The sequence below is a fragment of the Camelus dromedarius genome, chromosome 13 (genome assembly GCF_036321535.1).
Source record: "Camelus dromedarius isolate mCamDro1 chromosome 13, mCamDro1.pat, whole genome shotgun sequence".
Taxonomy (NCBI): Eukaryota; Metazoa; Chordata; class Mammalia; order Artiodactyla; family Camelidae; genus Camelus; species Camelus dromedarius.
This window is the reverse complement of record NC_087448.1, coordinates 21,744,198-21,750,197: the sequence shown is the minus strand read 5'-3', so window position 1 is coordinate 21,750,197 and position 6,000 is coordinate 21,744,198.

The following is a 6,000-nucleotide window of genomic DNA, read 5'->3' as shown; positions in this document are numbered from 1 at the left end:
CCATTTATTTATTTCTACAAAGGAAATAATCACTATGCCTTCTCATAACATTTCTTTACTTTCAACATTATAGAAGCAAAGTATAATATATCAAACTTCACTCTTATTTGCTGCTAAATTTTATGTGAAATACTGGAGGATATTGTTAGAACATCATTATTATTTTTTCATATTTTGATTTATACCTGTTGGGTATAATTATTTTTCATAATATAAATGTATAAAAATAATATTGTTTTGCAGTAAAAATGCCACAATATTGAGTTTTAGACAGTAGAATACATATGTATATGTGGATATTTGTGTGTATATATGCAAAACACACATATATATAGTTTTACACATTTACAACTATATATAGAATGTATTTTATTGCTCTAAATATATAGCATCTGCATTTTATGTTTTTTTTGTTAGATTTATTCAAGTTCATCTGTGCAACACTGGTTTTATTCATTTTAACACCATGAGTTATGCCATTGTAAGTATATATCTCAAAGCATTTTTTCCTTTTACTCTTGATGGACCATAATTTTTTTTTCAATATTTAGCTATTCAAACCAATACTGCAATCAACATTTTTATTCATCATCTTCTTCTGCACCTATGTGAGGCTTTTTGCAAAAGTATATTCAAAAATAGAATTCTTGGAATGAAAGTTAGGCGTATTGACGTTTTGCCTAAATGTTACCAACTTGCTTTCCAAATAGAATGTATCAGTTAACAACCCAGTTAACCATATGGAGTTCCAGTTTTTCAGATTCTCAGTAAAGCTTGGCAATATTGTTTCTTTCCTCTTTGTTTACTTCCTTCTTCTATCCATCTCTCTTTTCCTTCCTGCCAACTTTCTATTTCTGGTTGTTCTTCCTTTACTAAATCATAGCATTCTGGTGAATATAAAATGTATCTCAGTGCAGTTTTAATTTTTACTCCTTAATCTATAGGGAGTTAAACTATCCTGTTAGTATTCTCTAGCCATTTTTTTTATCCCCTGTAAATTATTTGATCACATCTTTTGCCCTTTGCTATATTTAGATTTTGACTGATTTCTTATGTGTTTGTCAGAGGTCTCTCTCTACTGTGTATATTATCTTTGTTCAGTTTATGTAACAAATGTCTTTCCCTAAATATTGACTTATCATATTGTTTTATAATGTCTTTTTCATGCCAAGTTTTTCTTTTAATACAGTAATATTTATTATTTCTCCTTGTATAATTTCTACAAGTAACCTTGTTTCAGTAGATGTGTCTATCCTTGAGGTCTCTAAGAAGCTCCTAGTTTAGAAATACAGGTTTCATGCATTTTACACAGCTGTTCTAGGGTTTTATAGTAAAAGATTTCAGGGCTTCTATGTCCACAATATTTTTATAATAAAAAGTCTTGGAATTTAAGATATAAAAATCTTCACTATAAATTACTTTTGACTGCAAAGGAAAGTGTTAAAGCTTTTGTTTTAGGGAAAAGTCATCGAGATTTATAATTGACACTATTATATGTATTTTTCCTCTACATGTATAATTCATACAGCAGAAGAAATATATGCCAGTTAAGCATATTCTTCCCAGCAAAGCTGAAGAGCTTTGCTGAAACATTGCATTTTATTAGCACACTCTCATCTTTGAAATACAGTTTTTATCTCACACTCTGATGAACTATTACAGAGTTTCATGTCAACATTAGTCCCAAACATTTAGCAACTAATTAAATTTTATTTTGAGTATTTTTTCTTTTTAGAATAAACTAAAAACACATAAAAACAATTTTAAAATTCTCATTATCTTTTTGTTTGGATAATATTGAAGTAAATTGAATAGTCAAAAAACAACTATCTATTTCAAGAAGGAAAATGCAAAATAGTTAATCATATGTGAAATATAAAACCTACACTTTTTACTACACCTTATTTGCAGGTAATTTTTGAAATAGTATGTATATTTGTTTTTATAAATTAGAGTTCTAAGATAGAAAACAAAACTGGAAATTTTAGAATTCTAAATAAAATGTTTATGAAGTAAGAAAGAAATGCATCTTCCTATAAATCCAAGTCATATATTTTTAGTTATGTGTCAAATATATGTTAATAATTCTTAAGCCTAATGTGTATGTATATGTATGACTTTTACTTAGAATAAAAATGTAAGAGCATTAGAAATAATTGCAAAATGAGGATATATCTTAGTAAACTAATGGAAAAGTAATCTTCTTTAGTGGTTCAATAATTTTTTTCCCCTGGTTAAAAATTTAGTCCTGAGAATAATCAATATGCAAATGCCAATGAAGGAAATGTCAATGCTTAAAATCTTGGTGAAATCATGTTGAACTACTTGATGTTGTACTACTAAACGTATTTGACTAAATAATTATTTATTTCAAAGTATCCATAGTAAATTTAACTGAAATGTAGGATATGAAACAAATATATTGATTAATCTTAATCTGTGTTATTAGTAGTGCATACATGGATGTATAAGAGCTTTTCATTTGATTATTATTTACAGTTAATTTAAACATTCATATATCTTTCAAAATAATAAACATCTGTTAATTCACTATTCAATACAGGCATATCTTGTTTCATCGTGCTTCACTTTCATGAGCCTCCCAGATAAATTGTGTTTCTTACAAATTGAAGGTTTGTGGCAACCCTGAGTTAACTAAGTCTATCGATGCCATTTTCCAGCAGCATTTGTTCACTTCATGGCTCTGTATCACATTTTAGTAATTTCCCCAAATTTCAAATGTTTTCATTATTATTATAATATGTTATGGTGATCTGTGATCAGTGATCTTTGACGTTACTCTTGTAATTGTTTTGGGATGCCGCAAACTTCACCCCTATAGGACAGTGAACTTAATTGAAAATGTTGTGTGTGTTTTGACTGCTCCACCAACTGGCCTTACCCATTGCTCTTCCTAAGCTTGGGCCTCCCAATTCTCTGAGACAGAAAAATTAGGCCAGTTAATAATCCTACAGTGTCCTCCAAAAGTTCAAGTGAAAGGAAGAGTTTGAAAGTCTCTCTCTTTAAATCAAAAGCTAACAATGATTAAGCTTAGTGAGGAAGGCTTGTCAAAAGCCTAAATAGGCTGAAGCTAAGCCTTTTGCTCTAGTTATCCAACTTGAAAATGCAAATAAAAAGTTCTTGAGGGAAATTAGAAGTGCTAATCCAGTGAACCACAAATGATAAGAAGGCTAAACAGACTTATTGGTGGTATGGCAGAAGTTGTAGTGTTCTGGCTACATCAAATCTGCTACAACATTCCCTTAAGACAAAGTCTAATCCAGGATAGAGTCCTAACTGTCTTCAATTCTATGAAGACTGAGATAGGTGAGGAAGCTGCAGAAGAAAAGTGTAAAGCTAGTTGAGGTCGGTTCATGAAATTTAAAGGAAAAAGCCATCTGCATAACACAAAAGTTCAAAGTGAAGCAGCAAGTACTATGTAGAAGCTGCAGTGAGATATCCAGACTATCTAGCTAGGATCATTAGTGAAGGTGGCTACACTAAAGAACAGATTTCAGTGTAGACAGTTTTCTATTGGAAGAAGATGCCATCTAGAACTTTCTTAGCTAAAGAGAAGTCGATACCTGGCTTCAAAGCTTCAAAGGACAGACTGACTCTTGTTAGAAGCTAACACAACTGGTGACTTGAAAAAGAAGCCTGTGCTCATTTACAGTTTTGAAAACCCTAGGGTCCTTAAGAATTATGTTAAATCTCCTCGGCCTATGCTCTATAAAATGAATAACAAAACCTGAATGACAGCACATCTGTTTACAACATGGTTAACTGAATATGTTAAGCCCACTGTTGAGACCTATTCCTCAGGAGAAAAAAACAAAACAAAACACCTCTTTTCAAATTATTGCTTCTCGCTGACAATATACCTCGTCACCCAAGAGTTCTGATGGAGATATACAATAAAATTAATGTTTTTGTGCCTGCTAACACAACATCCATTCTGTAGTCCATGGATCAAGAAGTAATTTCAAGCCTTATTATTTAAGAAATGCATTTCATAAGGCTAGAGCTGCTACAGGTAGTGATTCCTCTGATGAATCTGGGCATAGTAAATTGGAAACCTTCTGAAAAAAAGATTCATCATTTTAGATGCCATTAAGAACAGTCATGATTCATGGGAAGTTACCAAAATGTCAACATTAACAGGAGTTTGTAAGAAGTGGATTCCAACCCTCATGGATGAATTTGAGGGGTTCAAGACTTCAGTGGAGGGATGTGGTAGAAATAGCAAGAGAATTAGAATTAGAACTGGAACCTGGAGATGTGACTGAATTGTTGTAGTCTTATGATTAAACTTTCATGGATGAGGAGTTCTTATGGATGAGAAAAGAAAGTGGTTTCTTGAGATGGAATGTACTCCTGTTGAAGATGCTACGACACTTGTAGAAATAACATAGAATTGAGAACATTAGCTAAAGTTAGTTGATAAAGCAGCAGCAGGTTTTGAGAAGATTAACTCCAATTTTTAAAAAATTAAGTCTCACCCCTCCCTGCCCGCCACCATTTGATCTGCACAGGTGAGCCCCTGCCCCACCTACCACTGTGGACTCTGCCTCTGGGGTGCAAGTAAACTCCAATTTTGAAAGAAGTTCTGTTGTGGATAAAGTGCTATCAAACTGCATTGCTCGCTACAGAGAAATTTTTTGTCAAGTGGTATGGCAAACTTCATTGTCTTGTTTTATGAAATTGCCACAGCTACCCCAAACTTCAGCAGCCACCATCCTTACCAGTCAGCAGCTATCAACATCCAGGCAAGACCCCCCCACCAGTAAAAAGACTATGGCTCCCTGAAGGCTCAGATGATTAACATTTTTCAGCAATAAAGTATTGTTAATTAAGGTATCTATCTTGGGTTTTTTTAAGACATAATGCTATTGCATGCTTCGTAGACTGCAGTATAGTGTAAACATGACTTTTATATGCATTGAGAAACCAAAAAAACTTGTGTGACTCTCTTTACTTTGATGTTCACTTTATTGTGGTGGTCTTGACTGAATTTGTAGTATCTCTGAGGTATTCCTTAAAAGAATTCGAATATTTCCAGTAACTTATGGGTACCTATGTAATCCTTCTCTGAGCTTCCAAATACGGTCCACCCACCATGGTAAGCATTATCTTGTTTTTAATGTTTATCATTCACCGTTTTTGTTTCTCAGTAGTCTTATCAAATACCTATGTAGGCTAAACAACATATCGATTATGTGTATATATATATATATTTTTTTTATTATTGAAGTATAGTCAGTTTACAATGTTGTATCAGTTTCTGGTGTACAGCATAGTAGTTCAGCCATACATATACATACATATATTCATTTTTATAGTCTTTTTCATTATAGATTACTACAAGATATTGAATATAGTTCTCTGTGCTGTACAGTAAACTTGTTGTTACCTATTTTATATATAGTAATTGGTATCTGCCAATCTTGAACTCCCAGTTTATACCCTCCCATTGCCTTCTCCCACTGGTAGCAATAAGTTTGTTTTCTATGTCTGCAGGTCTATTTCTGTTTTGTAACTAAGTTCATTTGTCTTTTTTCTAAGATTCCACATATAAGTGATATCATACAGTATTTTTCTTTCTCTTTCTGGATTGCTTCACTTAGAATGACAATCTTCAGGTCTATCTACATTGCTGCAAATGGCATTATTTTATTCTATTTTATGGCTGAGTAGTATTCCGTTATATAAATATACCACAATCTCTTTATCCAGTCATCTGTTGATGGACATTTAGGTTGTTTCCATGTTTTGGCTATTGTAAATACTGCTGCTATGAACATTGGGGTGCACGTGTCTTTTAGAATTAATGTTCCCTCTAGATATTTGCCCAGGAGTGGTATTGCTAGATCATATGATAAGTCTATTTTTAGTCTTTTGAGGAATCTCCATGCTGTTTTCCAGAACGGCTGCACCAAACTACATTCTTACCAACAGTGTAGGAGGGTTCCCTTTTCTCCACAGCCTCTCCAGCATTTATCG